This window comes from Aotus nancymaae, unplaced genomic scaffold (assembly GCF_030222135.1).
Source record: "Aotus nancymaae isolate 86718 unplaced genomic scaffold, 86718_ANA_hifiasm-v0.15.2.pri h1tg000022l_1, whole genome shotgun sequence".
Classification (NCBI taxonomy): domain Eukaryota; kingdom Metazoa; phylum Chordata; class Mammalia; order Primates; family Aotidae; genus Aotus; species Aotus nancymaae.
This window is the reverse complement of record NW_026988435.1, coordinates 20,055,368-20,077,983: the sequence shown is the minus strand read 5'-3', so window position 1 is coordinate 20,077,983 and position 22,616 is coordinate 20,055,368. Positions and strand designations below refer to the sequence as shown.

Below are 22,616 nucleotides of genomic sequence, written 5' to 3'. Positions count from 1 at the left end.
TTTCCTCAGCTTTTTGATACTTAAAAAGTCCTGGAGATTTTCCTGCAAAAAGTTTTAACAGGCTTTATTCCACTAAGGAAAGTTGAGAGTGTTTATGCTGTGGTAGTAACAAAAGCAGTGGTTTGGTGAATTTGTGATAGAAATTGCCAGAATCTAGACTACCCTAGAAACATATTTTTATTTGAAGAGCTAGTGGGGTCCAGCAAGGACTTGTAATTATATTTGTGTCTTTAGCACAGCTCTAGGAACAAAAAACTTGATGAATGATTTATAAACAGATGGTTAATTTTTCATGAAATGATCAGGAGACCAGCTGACCAAGGCAATAGGTCTAACACTGTTGAGGATTATTGGGGAGTGGTTGTGGAATGCCTTAGTGTGAAACACACTGACTTGAGTTTGAATCCCAGAGTTACCTGTTAACTGGGCAAGTCACTCAACTTCTCTGACTCTCATCTGTAAAACTGGATGATATCTAGTGAGATAATGTATCTGTTAGCACTGTTGTCAGTAACAGGTATTTCCCTGTGTCTGATTAATAAAAGTTAAGCATAATAACTGACAGTAACCCACTAGATAATTGCTTTAAAACTTACATTTCATGTCGGAAGTCACCATTAAAGTATAGAAGTATATTTGAGGCTACTTAAAATCTTTAATAAACTGCATTTCAGCCAAAGTAGTGTTTATAGGTAAATGGATTGAAGTTGACACAGGCTGTGATGTGGTGGTTTTCAACAAGACCAGATTCTAGGTATGAATCCCAACCCTGCCACTTACTTACTATTGTTGACTATGGGCAAATCACCTTACCCTCTTAAGGCTCAGTGTTCTCATCTGTAAAATGGGGATAACTTCATGGAGTTATTTGAGAATTACTGTATAGGAATGAAGCCCTAGCATTTAACACAGTTCTTGGCATGTGGTATGCAATATTTTTTAGTTATTTCTATTATTCATTGGATACCACTTTAGAAATGGCCTTGACTACTTGTGGGAAATATAGTTCTGAATTTTTTTATGTAATGATTAATGTTTGAATTTGGGGATTAGATCCATTTTAATTTTTATTTGAATAATGCTTATCTAGTTAATTTACCTTGATAAGGTACTTCAGAGATGATCATTTTAATTTTTTAGCTTTCTCAGTGGCTCGTTATTTAAAAGAACTGTATTTTGATTTAAACAGACTAATTTATGTTTTTATAAAAACATTTTTATATCACACACATTTTTTGGTCATTCTGTGGCTTCACACTTTTAATTCCAGTCTTAACTCACCCTTCTGCTGCCTCTCCTGCTTCATTTCCTGAATGTAGAGTGACCCAGAGAAGAAGCCAGGGAAGAGCAGAGGAAGCAAGGATCGTATCTGAGACCAGTAGATTTTCGTAATCAACCTTAGAATGATCAGATATCCTCTCTGGACTAAAGTCCTTAGTTAAATTGATTCAATCACTGCTCTTCAAAGTTTTACCAACAGAATTACTTTTATGCCTTTGTTTACTGTTGGAGAATATGATGAGAAGGTTTTGAAGGAAATCCCTACTTTTTTCAGTGGCTTCAAATAGTTTTTGTTTCAGAGCCATCATTCATCCAAATAATTTTTCAAAAATGACAGCTAATGCAAGTACTGATAAATAAACAATTACCCTATATTACAGATATGGTGTTAAGTACAGAATTAAGTTTATCCTATGGGAAAGTTTTTAAAAATAGCCTCTATTTTGCTCCTGTATTGTCTACAGTAAGTTATGTGATAGTACAGAGAGTTTATTAGAATTTCAAAGTTTTTGAGACTTTTATGAGGAGGCAGTCTGTGGTTTGTTAGGTGGTTGTAGTGAGAATTCGAAGAGTTCTGGTTTTGGACAGTCATAGCTCTGGCTTTGTTACGAATGGTTTGGCTTTGAGTTAAAAATCAAAATTCTCTGACTCAAAATTAGCCCTTTGGCTCAAACTATCACTGACCTACTTTCTTCCTCCCCCTCCAAACTAGGATTTCAGAGATGAATGGGAGCATCTCATGTATGATGGTGTTCCCCAACTGCCTTCCAGAGTGTATACACATAGAAAGGGAATCTATTTTAACTTAAATCATCATCTTCTGAATTGATTTGACCTTGGGACTTCACCTCCTGCCTCCTTACCACCAAACCTCCTCCCTCTTTTCCTCCCTCTGAATGAGCACCTATTCTGTATAAAACATTGTTAAGTATGTAGTCACTGGGGTCATCATTGTACCACTTAACTTATTAAAGCTCTATATTTATTTGTACTGCCTTTGCTTTGGTTATATGTTTATTTTCAGTTCTTAATTAAGAGGAAACACTGTTTATAACATATTATTCCTGTGAGAAAGTGTGATTTCCACTGAAATATCTTGTTTCGTTATCTTATGACATGTTCTCTAGGCATGCAGCAGGAAGAAAGGGAAAACACCTGACTTCCATCAGGTGAATGACTCCAACTTAGTGTTAGTTTGACTTAACCCATTGTGGGAAACTGTGTGAATATTTGAAAAACTTTTCTGTGTTAATAAAAATATTAGTAATAGAAGGCCTTATTAAAAGTATGTCAACAGTAAGGATATATCTTCTCACCCAACAAAAAATTTGGAGTATTGGCAGTTAATGAATTGTCATAATGATCTTATCAGTGACCCACATGGTATTTTCTGTTTTCTACTCTGCCATCTTGAGTGACTTGGTGATCTCACTCTTCATTGTTGAAAGATGGCCATTTTCTCACATTTCCTTGTCACCTTCATTGGTCATAATTAGATCACATACCCATGCCTAAGCCCTGCGTCTTATTGTCACAGTAGAAATTGTTTGTCACAAGTAGCTTTACCTAATTGGGATTCACCTCCTGAGGGGAAGAGGGTGAGTTTCTGCAGGCAAATAAGGAAGGGAACAGTGTGTTTTTGAGGAGGTCACTGCAGTGTTTGTCACAGCTGGTGAGGATCGCAGTTTTGTTCATCTCTGCAGACTATCTTGTGAGATCACAAAATACAGACATATTTATTATTAATTTGTTTTACTTTATTAGAGACAGGGTCTCACTCTATTGCCCAGGCTGGAGTGAAGTGGGGTTATTAGCTCACCATGGCCTCAAACTCCTGGCCTCAAGTGCTCTCCTGCCTCAGCCTCTTAAAGCACTGGGGTTACAGGTGTGAGCTGTGCACACCACCCAGTCAGATTTATTGAGTGCCCACTGTATTTTGGTTATTCTTCTAAGTCCTGGGGATACAACAGTAAACAAGAGAAGGAAAAAATTGCTACCCTCCTGGAGCCTACATTTTCTTTGTGAGATAGACAAATAAGATAAAACAATTCAAATTATGATATCTTATTAAGTTATAAATAAAAATTGAAGCAAAGAAAGAAGAATGGAGGGTCCTGAGGGCAGGGGAAGGGGAGATATCCATGAAGTTTTAGATGACATCCAGGGAAAGCCTTACCCAGAGGATGCCTTGAGTAAGGGCTGAGTCATTGTGGGAGCTAGTGAGGTAGCCGTCTGGGGAGGAGAGTATGCCAGTCGAATTTCCTGTGGCTGGAGTGGGGTGAGTGAGGGAGAGTCACAGGAGATGAGGTCAGAGGGGGAAGCCACTAGACAGTTTTGAGCAGAAGAATGGCCCAATAGAATGTTTTAGCGGAATCACTTCAGCAGTTGTGTTAAGTAGACCAAAGAGGTGTCAAAAACAGAAGCAAGGAAACCTGTGAGGAGGCCCTTACAATAATTCAGGAGAGAAGGAGATGACTTGAATGGGGTCGGTAAGACGTAGCTGGATTCTGGATTCTGGATTCCAAGGTAAAGCCCACAGAGTTTGCTAACACATTGGATGTAGGTGTGAGAGGAAGAGAGGCATCTCGGATGGCAGTCTGAACAATTGGAAGAATGGAGCTGATCTGAGATGAGGAAACAGGGACTCCGTTACTGAGATATTAAATTTGAAATGCTTGGAGACCCCCCACATAGGGATGTCAGATAAACACTTGTTTATATAAACACTTTTCTGACCAATGTATATTCTTAAAGAGAATGATGGTGGGCATTAATAATAGGAAATAACATTTAAAAGAATATAATTTCAATAATAACAATAAAGAATAGGAAATAGAAAAATTAAATGTTTTATGGAGTGGATATTTTCTATTCTTTTGAACAATACAGGGAAACACTGGAAGTAATTTGCAAATAGAGTATTCAAAGAAATATTTGTACACTGAACACTTATTTAGTGCCCACTTTAGTGTTAAAAATTGCATATTAAATATATTTATTATTTGAATCGGTGCCTCATTTTTCAGCCCCAAACCTTGTAAAATAATATACATTCAAAAAGAAGTATACCACAAGGAATAGTGATATGGATTCAGTTTTATGTCTGTTTCCTCTGTAACATGAAGCAATGATCCTTCTAAAGGAAATGTGTTATTAAATAGATGATCTTACCCCACTCCAACTTCCTCAGTATTGTGGAGCCTGTAGTTAATGTGCAAGCACATCATTAAAAAGAAATCCAAGCCCACAGAAAGAGTCAGTATAGTATATCTTACGTGAGTTTATCAGGATGAATGGCTTCTCGCTCCCTTTCTTTTGAAGAGGAATTAGTATAAGATGTCTTTTAACCAAATTATTGTACTCATTTGCATTTAACAAGAATGTAGCACACAGCTAAGATTTTCAATCCGTGTGCATTACATAAAATACCAAAAAGCACCGCGTAAAGTACCTTTCACGTGATAGATACTCCAGAAGTATTTGGATAGCAAATTTGATTTAGAACATCATTCACATTTCTAACTTAATTAAAAGATTTTTAAATATTATGTTGCATGCAGTGGTTATTGCTTAACAATGTGTGCTCTACCTGTAATAAAACATTGTTGAGAAAATTGAATTGTAATTGTTTTTTGAGATAGAAGTACCATATAATGAACATAAAGAGTTATTTATTGTGCAAAGAAACTTTGCTCTTTAAGATGGATTAAGTATTTCTCATCAGTTTTGGCTGTCATGGTGAATATATGATTACTGGCCTATATATGATCAACTAGAGAGAAAAAAAGTCTGTTCATAGATTTAGAGGGGAAATGCAGTTTGTTAAGAACCTGAAGTGTATTGAATTACTCCAGTTTACCTATTCCTCATGTTAAGTAATTTTTGCAAAATGACCCTCTCCCATCAGACATTTTGAAATTTGCAGTAATTAAGTAAGCAAGCATTTATGTTAACTTTATTTGAGACCAAGCAGTGGTAGATATGAATTAGCCTCATTTTTTGATTGACCAAGCTATGAGTTTTTATCTGCCAGTCAGTTTTCCAATTCTTTTGAGTGTATCTCTTTATATATTCCTTTGGGTTTGTTTGTAACAAGGAGAATAAAGAAAATCTGTTGCCTAACACTTAACATTTGTTCATGTGTGAAAATTATTAAGATGATGCTTACCTAAACATGATACTTGTCAAAGCTCTGATTTGCCACAATATAGCCGCTTTCTTTCTATTATGTAAGTAACACTTGGTGTAAACAAGAATGTATTTGAATTATGGGACACAATATTAAAGTGATCTCCCAAAATCCTGCCATCGAGCATAGAATCAGACTTAACTACCACAGCCGCATCCATTGGTGTATTGTTCTCCTTGCCCCAGTGCCTTGCGACCACTTTCTTCAATTTTGTGTTAATCATTTACTGTCTTTTAAATAATACTGGTTTTTACATTAACCTTTAGATAATATGTTACTTTTTGTTTTTGTTTTGTGAAAATGGTAGCATTCTGTATGAAGTCTTTGGATACTTGCTTTTTCATGTTTTTTATTTTAATTTTTGTGGGTACACAGGTATATATATATATATAGATGGGGTACCAGAGATGTTTTGATACAGGGATGCAATGTGAAGTAAGCACATCATGAAGAATGGGGTGTCTATCCCCTCAAGCATTTGTCCATTGAGCCTCAAACAATTCAGTTATACTCTTTAAGTTTTTTAAAATGTACAGTTAATGAAATTTGCTTTTTTAACTCATCATGGTTTTTTAAAATTTATTTTTACTGCTGTATGTAGGTATAGTTCATTTATTTCCACTCCTGGGAAATACACCATTGTGTGAGTTTATTTCTTCTCCTGTTGGTGGACATTTGGGTTGTTGCTGGGTGCTTTGGTTTGCTTGTTTTTGTTTTGTTTTTGATGTATCTATGTTGATATGCTTAGATACATATATGTTGATGTACTTATATTCACACACATATGTATAACTATTATAGGCATTGTTGATGTCAATGTTTTTTTTATATGTGTTCCGAAGAAGATGTGTAAGATTCTAGGGTATATACCCACGAGTAGATGTGTAGAGAAAGCTTAGTTATATGAAATAATATGAAATTGTTTCCAATGTCATCAGACCAGTTCACATTTCATTAGTAATATATCAGTTTTGTTGAGCTACATCATTGCCAGATCTAAGAATTGTCAGACTTCTTAACTTTTTCCGAATTAGTAGATACAAAGTGGCATCTTATTATGGTCTTGATTTACTTTTCTCTGATTGCTAATGAGGCTGAACATCTTCTCATGTGATTTTTCATCATTGGTGTATTATTTTATGAAATGCTCATTTATGCCATGTGTCCATTATGTACTCAAAAGTGTTAGTTTATACATTTACATTTTACATATTTTTAGTTCTAAAATAACACATACAGAAAAGTTACATGTACAATATAGTGGAACTTTTTCCCTCTGTTGACTTAATGCCTTATTACCTGTGAATAAACAAGTGTGTGTTTCCCAGAAAGAAAGAAGACCTTGTCCTATAAACCAGAACAAAACCAGCAAAATCATTGATCATCACTACTATCTAATGATTTAGAGCTCATTCAAGTTTCCAAGTTGTCCCAATAATGTCCTTTATAGCAAAAGGATTCAGTTTAGAATCACATGTTGCATTTTACTTGTCTCATCTTTTTAGTATCCCTCAGTCTGGAACAGTTCTTCAGTCTTTGACTTTAAGGATGCTGGCATTTTGGAATACCATGTTGACCTGTAATTTTGTAGAATATCTTTTCCTTTAGGGTTGTCTTCTGTTTCCTCATGATTAAATTAGATCCATATTATGAATATTGAGCAGGAATATCACAGAAGTGATGCTGTGTCTCCTCTTTGCATTCCTGTTCTGTGGCACAGTTTCATTTTGACCCATTACTGTTGATTTTCTTTGGGATTACTTGATTAAGATGGTGTCTGCTAAGTTTATCTACTGTGAAATTACTCGTTTCCCCTCTGTAATTAATAATTATGTTGCATGCAGGTGCTTTGAAACTATGTAAAACCTTTCCTGATTACAGGTTTAGTTAATTTGTATCAGTGTGTGCTCATGAGCGGATTTTATTTAGTGAGCTGTAATCCATTACTATTGTGACTTATTTTGGTGCTCATCTTGTCCCTGATTTAGCCAGTGGGATCCTCTTCAATATATTTTTGATGTGTCATCCCTTGATCATACTGATATCTCTAATTTCATTCCAATCCTATAGGCTTCAATTATGTTTCCTTTCCTTTTTGTACCTCCTTCTCTTAACAGTGAGAAACATGACTACCATGATCCTTAGTGTTACTTCATTTGATCGTTCCCCATGTACGTAGTCAATCTGCCCTTTCTCTAGTCCCTCACCCCCTCACCCTGCACCCTAGTTTTACTTGAGCCTCAAAGGCCCTTCACATGAAAGCCCCTCTCACCTCACATTGATTGCTACATTGCACACCACAGTGCATCTTTTGTACCCTTCTGCTCCAGCTTGGGCACTGATACCCAGCGCTGGACCACTCCTGTGCAAGGACTTCTCTGTCATCCTGCTCACCTCAAACCACCCTTTTCTTAATTTACTGGATGCAAAATGACATCTTACTGTTCTTGATTGCTTTTCTTTTATTGCTAATAAGGTTAGACATCTTTTCATTTCACCATTGGTGTATTCTTTAATGAAATGCTAGTTCATATCTTTTGTCCATTACATACTTAAAACTGTATATTATGTCTTAATTATTTAAGTTTTAAAATAACAAATATAATAACAAGTACAATACAGATCTAGAGCTTGGGCTCGAATTCCCCATACCACGTCATTTCTTCCACTCTACAGTGACACCCACCTCATTCTGCTTGAGCTCTCAGACACCTGTTATTAAGGCTACCCCCTTTGCATTTTGCCCATTTTTAATTAAAATGTTATGGGATGCGCGCGCACACACACACACACACACACACACACACACACACACACACACACAATTCTGGATACTAATTTTTTGTTTGTTTCTTTTTGTTTTTGTTTTGAGACAGAGTCTCTGTCGTCCAGACTGGAATGCAGTGGCATGATCTCAGCTCACTGCAGCCTCCGCCTCCTGGGTTCAAGCAATTCTCCTGCCTCAGCCTCCCTAGTAGCTGGGATTACAGGTGCCCACCACCACGCTCAGCTAATTTTTGTGTTTTAGTAGAGACAGGGGTTTCACCATGTAGGCCAGTCTGTTCTCCAACTCCTGACCTCAAGCAATCCATCCACCTCGGCCTCCCAAAATGCTAGAATTACAGGTGTGAGCCACTGCACCCAAACCCCAGTTTTTTTGTCAGTGTGTTTTTCAGTGTTGTAGTTCCTTTTTTATCTTCTATTGTTGTATTTGTTTGTGAATGAAGTTTTAAATTTTAATGCATTTGAATTTATGAATCTTATGCTTTACATATAGTTAACCCTTTCTGTGTGTCTTAAGGAAATATTTCCTACTCCGAGATCATAAAGATATTCTCTTATATTTTGTTTTAAAAATATTAAAGGTTTGCCTTTTCTATTTAAAACTTTAATCCCTCTGAAATTGATTGTTTATGTGTTAGACAGCAGGAGTCCACTTTTGCCTCCACAATGGATAACCAGTTGTTTCAGCACTGTTGAATGATGTCTCCCTTCTCTGGTGATCTAAAGTCCAACTTTTGTCAAATATTTTCTCTGGATAATGGTCTACTTCTCCAGCCATCAATTTGTTTGTCTCTTTTCCAGGAGCACACTAGCTTAATTTTTAGCACTTTATGATAAGTTTTGGTGTCTGGCATGGCAAGTTTCCTACTCTATTCTTTTGGTGGTAGGATGGTTCCTTTTTCATGGGCTTTTGCTACTCCATGTAAATTTTAGAATCAACTTATTAAACCTTTTGAATTTTGATAGGCATTGCATTAAAGGCATTTGTTCAATTTGGGAATAATTTTCATTTTGTGATACTGAGTATTTATAATGAACATGGTATGTCATTCAATTTAGATTATTTAGGTTTCATTGTTAATATCTTCCAATATATTTTATTTATATTGAACATGCAGTATTTACAAGCTACTTTTATTCCTAGGTGTGTTTTGCTGTTGGATAGTTTTTAAATGTTATTTTCTGTTTGTTACTGGTGTATAAAAATATAGTTAATTTTTTTTTAAAAAGGCATTCTTCCATTTAGCTACAAATAATTGAATATTAACAAATTGTTTTGATAAATGTGACATAACTTCAAAAGCAAACAAGTAAGATTAAAGGTCTAAGTTTTTACCCCTAAATTACTTTTGATGTTTTAATAAATACCAGGTGAATATTCATTATTATGGCATTATTGAGATATAATTTACATACCATAAATTCACCCATTTAAAGTGTTCAGTTCATAGTTTTTATATTCACATAGGTGTGTGACTAAACCACAATATTTTTTACAGTTTCATGATCTTCAAAAGGAGCCCCACACCTGTTAGCAGTCACTCTCCATTTCCATCCTTTCCCAACCCAACCCTAGACAACCACTCATCTTTCTGTCTAGGTTAAGTTGCCTATTCGGTACATTCCACAGAAATGGGATCCCACATCATTGTTAGTGATGGGCATCTTTCACTCAGCATTATAAAGTTTGTCTATGTTGTAGCAAGTATGAGCACTTCATTCCTTTTTGTGACTAAATAATATTTCATTGTATGCATTTATCACATTTTATCTACTTGCCAGCTGATGGATATTAGGTTTTCATTTCCTTTCTGTGATTACATATGAGTGGAATTTCTGGGTCATGTAGTAACTCTGTGTTGCCTTTTAAGGAACTATCTGTTCTCCTTAGTGGCTACACCACGTTTTACATTCCCACCAGTAGTGTATGAAGAAGGTAAATCGTCATCTTAATTCTACTTTTGCATTCTCCAAAGAGTAATTGTAATACATTAGGTTTATCTTAAAGTATGATTATTATTTTAAACAATGAGAGAAGTGGCAATGCATTTTAAATCAGACTCATTTTTTTTCTTCAACTTTTATTTTAAGTTCCGGGGTACTTGTGCAGGATGCACAGATTTTTTACATAGGTAAACATGTGCCATGGTGGTTTACTGCACAGATCAACCCATCAGTTAGGTATTCAGCCCAGCATCCATTAGCTGTTGTGCTCTCCCTCCCCCCGGCCCTCGCCTTGACAGGCCCCAGTGCATGTTGTTCCCCAGCAATGTGTCCATGTGTTCTCATCATTCAGTTCCTACTTATAAGTGAAAACATGCAGTGCTTGGTTTTCTGTTCTGGCGTTATTTTGCTGAGGATAATGGCTTCCATCCATGTCCCTGCAAAGAACATGATCTTGTTCCTTTTTATGGCTGCATGGTATTCTGTGGTATACATGTACCACATTTTCTTTATCATCTATCATTGATGGGCATTTGGGTTGATTTCATGTCTTTTGCTGTTGTGAATAGTGCTGCAGTGAACATACATGTGCATGTGTCTTTATAATAGAATGATTTTTGTTCCTTTGGGTTTATACCCACTAATGGGATTGCCAGGTCAAATGGTATTTCTGCCTCTAGGTCTTTGAGGAGTTGCCACAATGTCTTCCACAATGGTTGAGCTAATTTACACTCCCACCAACAATGTAATGCATTCTTTTTTCTTCACAACCTTGCCAGCATCTGTTGTTTTCTGACTCTTTAATAGTCACCATTCTGACAGGCATGAGATAGTATCTCATTATGGTTTTGATTTGCATTTCTCTAATGATCAGTGATGTTGAGCTTTTTGTATATATATTTGCTGGCCACATGAATGTCTTCTTTTTAGAAGTGTCTGTTCATGTCCTTTCCCTACCTTTTTTGTTTGTTTTTTGCCCACCTTTTAATGGGAATTTTTTTTTCTTGTAAATTTGTTTAGATTCCTTGTATACTCTGGATATTAGACCTTTGTCAGGGCATGAGACTCATTTTAAATCAATTTATGATTTTGTATGTAATACATCTTTTTTATTTTTATTTTTCATGGCTTTATTTAGGTATAATTTACATATGTCAAGTAATCCATCCACTGTAAGTGTTTTGAGTTTGAAGGTTTTGAGTCAGTGTACTCAGATGTTGCAACCATCACCACGGTCCAGCGTTAGGACATTTTCATCTCTCCACAGAGTTCCTTCACTCTCATTTTTAATCTCTGCTCCCTTCTCTTGCCCTAGAAGGTGATCTGCTTTCTCTACATACAGTTCAGCTTAAGACATTTCATATATAAATGGAATTATACAATATAGATATCTTTTGTATTTAGCTTCTTTTACTAAGAATTAAGTTTCTGATGTTCATCCCTGGTTCCATGAATAATTAGTTCATTTCCGTTTTTTGTTGGTTACCACTTTATGCTTGCCTTTACCAGTTGATGAGTATTTGGTTTGTTTACAGTTTTTGGCTATTATGACTGATGCTGATATCGTCATTTGCAGACAGATTTTTTGTGAGTATATATTTTCATTTCTCTTGGTTAGATACCCCAGTGTGAAATTAGTGGGTCATTGCAAGTGGATGCATACATGTATGTTTAACTTTTTGAAAAACTGCCAAACTGTATTTCAAGTAGCTATGCCATTTTTACATTCTCACCAGTAATGTAGGAGGGTTTCGGTTTCTTATTGTCTACCCCAACCTTTGATGTTTTTTAGTCTTAAAAAAAAAAATTACAGCTATTCTAGTGAGGTATAATGTGATCTCTTTGTAATTTTATTAATATTTCATGTCTTTAATGGGTAACAATGAGCATCTTCTTGTATGTTTACTAAACATTCATATGTCTTCTTTGGTGAAGTACTTTTAAATCTTTAGTCCATTAAAAAAATTTGGTTAGTTTATCTTATTGCTGACTTCTAAGGGTTTTATACTGTATACTATATCTTTATCAATTACATGATTTGCAAATATTTTCTTCTGTGGTTTGCCTTTCAATTTGATGATGTTCCATTTTTTTAATGGATTGTGCTTTTGTTTTCCTTAATTTAAGGAATCTTTCTGTAACTTAAGTTCACAAGAGTTTATCCTATTCCTTCTTCTAGAGGTTTTGTTTTAATTTTTACAATTCAGGCTATAATCTATTTTGAGTTATTATTATTGTATGTTGTGAGATACAGGTTTACACTTATTTATCTGTTTATTTTCACATATGTATATCTAACTGTACCAGCACTATGTATTAAAAAGATGATTCTTTTAATTACAGTGGCACATTTGTCAAAAATCAAATGACTATGAATGGGAGTTTATTCTGAACTCTATTCTGTTTCATTACCTACATGTGTATCTTTATGCCAGGACCAACAGTGTTGGTAACCATATAGCTTTATAGTAAGTTTTGAGATTAGATAAGTTTAAATCCTGCAGCTTCATGCTTTTTCAAAGTTATTTTACTATTCTTGATATTTTATACTTTCATATATATTTTAGGACCAATTTCTAGAAAAAAAATTAGGATGGCATTTAGATAGATCAATGTCGAGAGAATTGACGTCTTAACAGCATTGAATCTTTCAATCAACTGAATCTTTGTTCCAATAAACAAGTCTTTTAGTTTCCCTCAACAACGTTTTGTAGTTTTGAGTTCACATATTTTGCACTTTTGTTAAATTTGTTTTGTTGTTGTTGTTGTTATTGAGATGGAGTTTCATTCCTGTTGCCCTGGCTGGAGGAGTTTCATTCCTGTTACCCCGGCTGGAGTGCGATGGCGTGATCACGGCTCACTGCAACCTCCGTCTCCAGGGTTCAAGCAATTCTCCTGTCTCAGCCTCCCAAGTAGCTTGGAATATAGGCATGTACCACCATGCCTGGCTAATTTTGTGTTTTTAGTAGAGACAGGGTTTCACTATGTGGCCAGGCTGGTCTTGAATTCCTGACCTCAGGTGCTCCACCCACCTCAGTCTCCCAATGTGCTGGGATTACAGGTGTAAGCCACCGCACCTGGCCGCTAAATTTATTTCTAAGCTTTATTCTTTTTGTTACTCTCGTGACTGAATGGAATTTATTTTTGGATGGTTTGTAGTTAGTATATAAGGAGTGCAGCCAGGTGTGGTGGCTCATATCTGTAATCGCAGCACTTTGGGAAGCTGAGTCAGGCTGATCGCTTGAGGTCAGGAGTTCGAAACCATCCAGGCCAGCATGGTGAAACCCCATCTCTACTAAAAAAATACAAAAATTAGCCATGCACAGTGGCATGCGCTTCTAATCTCAACTACTTGGGAGGCTGAGACAGGAGAATTGCTTGAACCCAGGAGGCATAGATTGCAGTGAGCTGAGATCTTGCCACTGCATTCCAGTCTGGGCAACAGAGAGACACTCTGTTGAAAGAAAGAGAGAGAAAGATGAGGGGAGAGGGAGAGAGGAGGAGGGAGGAGAGAGGGGAGAGAGAGGCAGTTGATTACAGATTTTGTCATATACCTTTCTAAACGTTTAAATTAATTATTGTGGGTTTCTTGTAGAGTCCTTAGAATTACTGACACACAAGATCATGTTAGCTGCATATAAGTATAATTTTAACTTCTTCTTTTTCAATCTATATATCTTTATATTCGCTGCACTGAGTAGATATGAGGTATCATTGTCTTCTTCAGATCTTCGGTGGGGAAAGCATTCAGTCTTTCACCATTATTATGATATTGGTTGTAGGCAGTCACCTTAGAAAGGAAAGATTGTTTCAACACTGAAACAATGTATACTATCAATAAAAGACTAAAGCCCACATGATTATCTCGATACAGAGAAATCATTTGACAAAATCCAACACATCAGTGATAAAAGCAAACAAACAAAACTCAAAAACTATGCATCGAGTGGAGGGAATAGTGGCTGTATTATACTACAGTTGTATAATTATTAATAGTGGAAGATGGATTTTTTTTCCTTTGTAAAATCAGGAAACAAAGCATTAATGTCTGCCCTCACCACTTCTATTTAACTCTGAACTGGAAGTTCTAGCCATATTTTTTCTCATTGTAATGTTTATGCAATGTATTTTGGAGCATGTGGAAATATTAAGAGAAAATAACCCCAACTCCTTTTCCTATCATCTAGAATTATCACTGTTAACATTGTGTTCTCCTTCCCTTCAGTATGGTGTGTGTATATGTGTGTGGGATAACACATTAACAAACAAATTTGAAATAGTATTTTATGCTTATATCTCTGACCTAATGTCTTACCATTTATTTCCTTGCTCATTACTACCTACTTTGGTCATCTCTCAGTTTCTTGAGCAGGCACGTCCTTTGCATGTGCTATTTCTTTTATTGGAAATTCTCTCCACTTTATTCTTTGTATGACTAGGACCTTCTCAGCTTAAATGTCATTTTCTCAGAGAAGCTTTTCCTTTTCCTTATCACTTTATGTAAAATAGCTTCCTCTCTACCTCTTGCTTTGTTTGAAATCTTCAATTTTTTTATTTTTTATTTTCTGTTTCCTTCTTGTCTCTTTCCCATGGGAATTGTGTTTGTCATATTCATGCTGTAATTCCAGCACCTAGCATAGTGTCTAGCCTTCTAATACGTTTGGCAATTTGTTCAACTCAGATGAATAGTATCTTGCTTTCTTAGCATTGTATTCTGATAATTTTACCCACATTATTAAATACTCTTTGAAAATATTTGTTTTAATGATTTCATTATACTTCACAATATAATTATGATGAAGTTATTTAAACATCTTCTTCATTAGACATATGCTTTTTTTGTGATTCAAAACACATCTGGCATATTCAGTTTCACTGACTTGGACTGAAGGCTAATTTACCCATTTATTAATATAGGAAAACTTTTAAATATTAATGTTAGAGGAATTTATTCTGTTATACTTTGTTGATTTTATTTAAATATTCTTTTGAGTTATCTTTTGTGTGGTTATATATTTGTCTCAAAAGGAGTGTAATAATGTTTTAGTAGAGACCAACCATTAACATAAACAATTTGTAGTTTCCTCATCTACAAACTGAAGATAATAATAATAATTACCTTATAGGTTTTTTTAAAAGATTATATCTGTAAAAGGCTTATTGTTATGTCTGAGACATAGTAATTGCTCAGTAAACCATAGTTATCATTACTTGTTAAGTCTCCTAGTTCTGGGAATGCGACAAAATATCAGATACAAATTGTGGGCTTGGAATACTTTTAACTCCTTACATGGAAAATGTAGGTCCATTAACTTCATATGCTAGTACAAAATGTTTTGCATTACCTGAATTCAGACCATTGTAGATGAACAGTAGTAAAGAATAATCAGAATTTATGTTCCAGAGAACTGCCAAGGCCCTGTCTTTTTCCGAAATACTGGGATTTGAATTCTGCCTCAGCCTCTTACTAGTTTTGTGACTTGGGGTAACTTAATCTCAGTTTCCTCATCTACAAACTGGAGATAATAATAATCACCTTATAGAGTTTTTTAAAAGATTACATCTGTAAAAGGCTTATTGTTATGTTTGAGACATAGTAATTGCTCAGTAAACCAAAGTTATCATTACCTGTTAAGTCTCTCAGTTCTGGGAGTGTTGGTAAGGGTAGGAGCTATAAGGATTCCTTATGGTGTCATCAACAGATAATGGCCAGCTCATTAATAATGTTTCTCTAAGTTGGGCACAGTGGTGCACACCTGTAGTTCTAGCTACTTGGGAGGCTGAGTTGGGAGAATCAACTAAAAATAAAATAATAATGTTTCTCTAAAGATATTTTCTTTTACCCTTTTCAGGAGTTGGTAGTTTTCTTTATAGAATATGCCAGTTTGTAGGGTTTCTTATCTATATACCTATACCAAAAAAAGATTTAGCCCACCAGTTCATATTTTAAAGTTCCAGTAGTAAGTTAAATTCTTTGACATCAATTTATAGATTACTGTTTGCAGCATTTTAAAATATAATTATGATTATTTTCTTCTTCCAACTTTAAAGTAAAAGGTTATAATCTTTTGTTAAGAAGGAAAAATGGTAATTGAAAATTAAACAATTAAATTCTATTAGAATTTCCGTGAGTTAGTAGATAATGTTGACAAGAGGAAGATGGGCTTGCCTTGAGTATTGCTTCAGAGAGTGGGGATTGGAGACTTCAGAAATTCCCAAGGTCCCTGCTGCATTCTAATAGTAGTACTAATGTAATTGCAAATATGGTTATTGTTAAATTGACCTGTGAATCACTTCCTTCTAGGTAGACATGAAAAGGGCAAGTGATTGTTTCCTACTCTTCCTAGAATTGAGTGAGTCCAAGATCTATAATTTGGGGCATATGACTTAACCAGTCCTGCTCAGTATCTGTTGCTCCTGTATAAAATGGAATCTCTGGTCATTTCACTGAGTTGTGAAAATCAAATGCAGTCACGTCCATGAAAGCGTTTTGTAACTGGTAAAACATTATTCACTTAATTATACTCCCATTCATGTGTCAGCCTGGCTCTTTCTCATAGCTACTAGGTAGGGTGCTGCTGGTGGCCATGTGACAGCTCAGAATTACATCTGTAATGTGCACTGCCTCTTAGGAGTTTTATACTTTTATTAGGGAGTGGACAGTTTTAGTTTTTTCCTACTATCATCATTTAATTTGTGTTGTTTATTAGAAAAGTAATATGTACGTGTTTACTGTAGAGAAATTAGACAATAAATATCAGCAAAAATAATAATAATTACCTCTAAATGCAGAAATACTACATTTACTTTTGTTTAAAACAAAAATTCAATAAAGCTGAAATGTTTCCCATTTTTATCACTTAATATAGTATGTAATTTCATATAATTTAATTTTCTTGTATAATATTTTAATGACTATATAATATTCCATGATGTAATATGCTATAGTTTATGTAACTATTTCCTGTTTTTTTCATTTTGACATTTTATGGCTATATACAATGCAGTGCACAGTATAATAGTATGTATTTTAAACATCCTATGGCTAAATATTTATACCTGTCCTCCATGATTTTTTTAAAATTAGGATAAATCTTACATTTGGAATTGCTGCATCAAGGGACATATAACATGTTAAGGCATTTAATTTTTGTTACAGTTTTATCGAGGTATAATTGATCAATAATAAACTGTACATATTTAAGATACAGTTTGACAGGTTTTGACATATGCGTACACCTGTGAAACCATCGTTACAATTAAGATAACATTTCTTTGAAATGCCACCCTTCATCCCCAGGCAGCCCCACTGATCTATTTTCTTTAATGATAGATGAATGTGCATTTTCTAGAATTTTATCCAAATGGAATCACATAAAATATGTTTATTTTTTATCTGGATTCTTGCACTCAGGGTAATTATTTTGAAATTCATCCATATATATTTTACATATATGTGTGTGTATTCTGTTTGTTACAGAGTAGTAAAATTATATGATATGGATATACCATATAATTCATTCACCCATTGATGGGCATTTCAGTTGTTTCCAGTTTTTCACTATTAAAAATAAATCTGCTTAGGACATTGTTGTGTAAATCTTCTTATGGATATAGGGCAAATATTGGATATTTCTTACCAATTTTTTTGCTGCAAAGATTACATACTTGGTATTTTGAAACTGAAAAAGTTTCATATAAGAAAAACTATAGCCACTCTTTTTTTTTTTTTAAGAAATACACCGTTAGGAGGATTTATAATTTTTGGATGTAAATTAATTAGTGTAGCACAGCACACTAAGAAATTTGAAATTAACAAAGTTTAATAAACCCATCCTAGCAACTATAAGCCTTTTTTATGGCTTATTTTGTTGAAGCAGCTACTTTTATCAATTATTATCTGGAAGGCAAAGATCTGTTGCTTTCCGTTAATGAACCAGCATTCATGAACAATTGATATTTTTCTGGCAAATGACTACTTTTGTGTTGAATTTGAAGAAGAAAATGAGTAGGATAAGTTGAACTTCATCAAAACATATTCCAGAATCTGGTTTGGAATAGATACCAAACTATCTTTTCCCTCTTGTTAAGATGCACACTTGACTGAAGGAGGACAGGGAATCTGAAGACTCCAGATGACATCAAAGCTACTTTTCAACAGCCTTCTCAGTTTCCTTTCTCAGAAAGCAGAGGCTTAAAGCTTGGAGACAGATGGTGAGAATTTTTTTTTCCTGAGTTCTTAAGGCTTAATCATTATGACTTTAATATATTTCAGACAATTATTTCTCAGTTATAAATTAGCTTATAATTCGAAATGTTATGTACTTCATCTGTGCAAGTTATTTCATCAGGCAGTATGGTTTAAAAAATTAGTAAGATATAATCCTTCCTTTAAGGAACTTATATGGAAAGGATAAATGTAAATAAATAAATGTAATCTAATAATAAAAGAGGTAAATCAAGTAAAAGAAATGTAGAAAAATATTCTTGAGAATTCAATGTGTATATTACTTCTGGAGAGAGGAATTGGGAAGCTTGAAAGAAGAAATAGTATTTTTGTTGATAATACTTAATTTGTTTTTATGAAAAACCAGAGAAAATTGACAGTTAATATAAAGCCTGAAATAGCAATCCCTGATTTCAGATAAAAAGTTAATTACCGTTTTGAGGAAAGATAGAAGCATTTTGATTATTGTGCATTTATTATAGTATAGGCCAGTGATTACTTTTGGAATTATGTAAAATTCCTCTTACAAAGGAAAGAGCATTATTAGCATTTCTGAGAAATGATAAAGTAATTGGATTAAATTAACACAAGTAGGTGGGCAGAGCAACAAAGGAGACGATGAGTGAGTGGCTAATTCTACTTGGATTAACACTCCTGTTTTCTAGTAAAGCTATAACCTAAATGAATTCCTCATGTCTTAAGCTCTTGGACCTTATGCTGCTGATTTCTGGGCAGTAGGAATCAAAGGGAACTAGATAAAGGCATAATGATTGATTATGGTGCTCATAATCATTTGTGAATAGTTCAGTTTCGTCTAGCTAACTGAAAAACTCTGGTCAGAGAGAGAGAGCAGATACAGCATGCTAAAATTCACCATGTTTTAACTGACCACAGTGTTTCAAAAAGGGAATGGCAACTCTGAGCCAAATTTGCTCTTTACCTGTGGACATCCACAAAGATGATCCTAACTGCTTTTCCTTCACTATTCTGATAATGTTCAGAAAACCTAGTAGTGAAGTTATTTTAATCACCTACTTATATGCTTAGTTTTTCTTGTAATTTCATCAAGAAAATCTTTAAAACATTAATTTTTAAAAGACTGCATTAAATGACTAATAATTATTTGGTTGCAAGTCACTTTTCAAATATTCGTGTATTTTTCACCTCTAAATTAAAATTTAAAATCAACTTGGCAATTATTTGTAAATACTAAAAGTGTTTTTATTCAGATATAATTAGGTGTTAATCACTGGTTGGTAGTCTGAAATCTGCTTTTATATTTGATGAAACAGTTGATATTGAACCCCATTTCCGAACTTCTAATTTTGTTAAAGTTAACATTATAGTGATGCATATTACTGTGACCCCCCCCACAAGATATAATTGGTTTGTCATTGTTCTTAATTTGTCAACACCTTTGTTTTACCTCGTAACCAGAATAATAACGTTCACTTATGAGAGTTAGATAAGTAAATTATAGGTAGCCATCTGGTAAATATGCAGAGAATGAGTTGTTCTTAGAAAATGGTCAAATTTAGATTTTTCTCCCAGATTAAAAAAAAAAGACATTATAATGTACAGTGAACAGCTTTGAAAACTAAAAATTCATAAAAACAAATTATTAGTGGTGATTTTCTGTATTCCTTTCATATATTTAAAAATACTTTTAGATTTTAAAGATGATATGTCAAATGTGTTTTTTCTAAAATGTGTTGTGTTAAATAGGTTTTCCTTTTGAATGAACAGTCCATGGGCAAATAAGCTTGGGAGATGTTGGTCCAAAGTATAGAATGTCTTTTCAGTAAGCCTTTCATTAACCAGTGGACTGTGTCTCCAAAAGAAGGATCTGGTATAGTTGTGGAGATGAGTATTTGATGAGTTGAGGATTGTAAACTAGCATGGTTTATGAGGTTTTTGCTATAGTTTGTTATACTCTGCAAAACACTCATGTTATGTTTTTAAGTATAGTTATGTTTTTTTGAATGAAAGCTCAAAGAGAATGGGGAGAAAAGGGATGTAATTAATTGAGTATTGCAAACTATATAAAGAATGAAGTGTTTAAAAAGACTTTTAGTGTCTTAGGCCATATTTCCTTTGCTCTTTGTTGGCCTCTTCTTTTGAAAAAGATACAATCATCATATGGAGTAACTAACAAAGTTAATTCATCCTTTATTATGTTTTATAGGACTTCATATACTTTCTCTGCTGTTTAGCTCAGTGTATAATATTTATTAGGTAATTTTGATAAAAATTGCTTATACAAAAACAGGGACTATCTTGTGTAGAGTCAACTAAACAACTGTAAATCAATTTAGCTTAAACACTCGAATATGCTAATTTTCCCTCTAATGGAATTGTTATTATATGTCATGATTTTCCACTGGGAAGAGTTCTAGTTTGATTAAAAATTTGACGATTATTTTAGTAGATGTCTTGAGTTTAAAACTTATGTCAGACATACAGGTATCTATATAATTTTTTTTTTTAAAGGCCAGTACTGATGGGTTGGGTTACCAGATTGATAAAGTAGGTGAATTGTATACATGGAATGCCTTACCAACTTCATAAAACACTCCTCAAAGTCATAGTTTTTAATTTAAGAAATAACTCTTTGTAAAATGTATTTAAACTTTCACGTTAGATTTTTAGTAGGAACATGAAACTGGTAAAACCAAGATCAATTTATAATCTAGGTAAGTTGTCCTAGTTGGAATTAATTGCCGTAAATCAATTTGGATTTCTCACTAGTGTTTTCCTGGCCTTGTGGATAACGTCGGTAAGAAAATCTGTATGCTTGGCTCAAGTGAATCATTGTTAGTTTCCAGCATTGCTTTCATCCACTCTTAATTTCCTTCCTCACAGCCAACCATGTTAGTTCAGAGTATTATCGTTTCTCATCTGGAGCTCTTGTGCTGGCAAGCCTCTTTACTAACATCCTTGTCCGAGTCTCTCACAACCACCAGCTCTTCCTAAAACTCCAACTTATTTGTGTTACTTGTCTGATCAAAAATAATGTAGCAATTGCAATATAGCGTAATGAACACAGCAAAGTAATAGACCTTCTTTAATCCTAACTTACTGTTACTATGGGAAATATTAATATAATTTACATATTTTTGGAATTTGTTATCTCTTTTTTTTTTTTTTTTTTTGGAGACGGAGTTTCGCTCTTGTTACCCAGGCTGGAGTGCAATGGCGCGATCTCGGCTCACCGCAACCTCCGCCTCCTGGATTCAGGCAATTCTCCTGCCTCAGCCTCCTGAGTCGCTGGGATTACAGGCACGCGCCACCGTGCCCAGCTAATTTTTTGTATTTTTAGTAGAGACGGGGTTTCACCATGTTGACCAGGATGGTCTCGATCTCTTGACCTCGTGATCCACCCGCCTCGGCCTCCCAAAGTGCTGGGATTACAGGCTGGAATTTGTTATCTTTAAAGAATTGACTTTTCTTTAAGTGTTTTACTTAATATCTTAATTGATATAACTTAGGTTGTTTGGGGAGGAGGATCCCTACTAGACTAAGCCTCCATATCAACTTAGATTTTATAAAATTTCTATATTCTAAGCTTCCCATATCAACTCAGGTTTTTTTCCTCTTCCATGAAAGGTTTCAAATGAAGTAGTCAAAATAATTTTAAAAGTGTTGATCAAACTGTCAATACACTTTCTCTTCTTACACAGACCCTGGTCTTTTTTCACTGTATCTAACTGATGTGAACCTGATAGTCTCCTTGATTCTCTGCTACATTTGCCCTTCAACAATGTGGCCTGCGGTTTGCATATCTGAAAATTGTCCGTTTCTAACATCAGAGCTTATGTATTTTATTTAGATAACTAGAATTTCTCCATTCTGGATTAGAGGTATATGAGTAATTTCCAAACCTCATTTGCTTCCTTTTTGCTTTTTTTTTTTTATAAAAAAAATTGTTTATAGCACAGTCTATGTAAGCTTCTAGCTTGAAGCTTTGTCTCTTGCTGTTGCCGCTCCTCCCCGCCCGCCATCTTGCAGCCTGTCCTTCAAGCCAGTGCTTCTCAAAATGTCTGCAATAAAGACCAATAACTTGTTTGTTTGTTTTGATTTTATTTTTTATTTTTTAGTAACTCACTTTTATTATCTTTTTAAAAAGCTTCTGTGACAGATGAGAAGTTTTTTAAAAGACTACAAAATCTAAGTCCACATCTTTCATCGTTG

At 34.5% G+C, this 22,616-nt stretch overlaps 1 protein-coding gene across 2 annotated transcripts in view; it reads left to right on the top strand.

The window, feature by feature from the left end:
* The window catches only part of NRIP1 (nuclear receptor interacting protein 1), a 104,148-nt gene that overhangs the window by 31,614 nt on the left and 49,918 nt on the right, over window positions 1-22,616 (top strand). Inside the window, exon 1 of one of the 2 annotated variants that reach the window (XM_012444756.3) lies at window positions 18,322-18,412. The exons of the other annotated variant lie outside the window; for it this stretch is intronic. The gene's annotated coding sequence lies outside the window, so the exon portion shown is untranslated. Of the gene's footprint in view, window positions 1-18,321; window positions 18,413-22,616 lie in introns of those variants that run through there. 2 annotated transcript variants of the gene reach the window in all.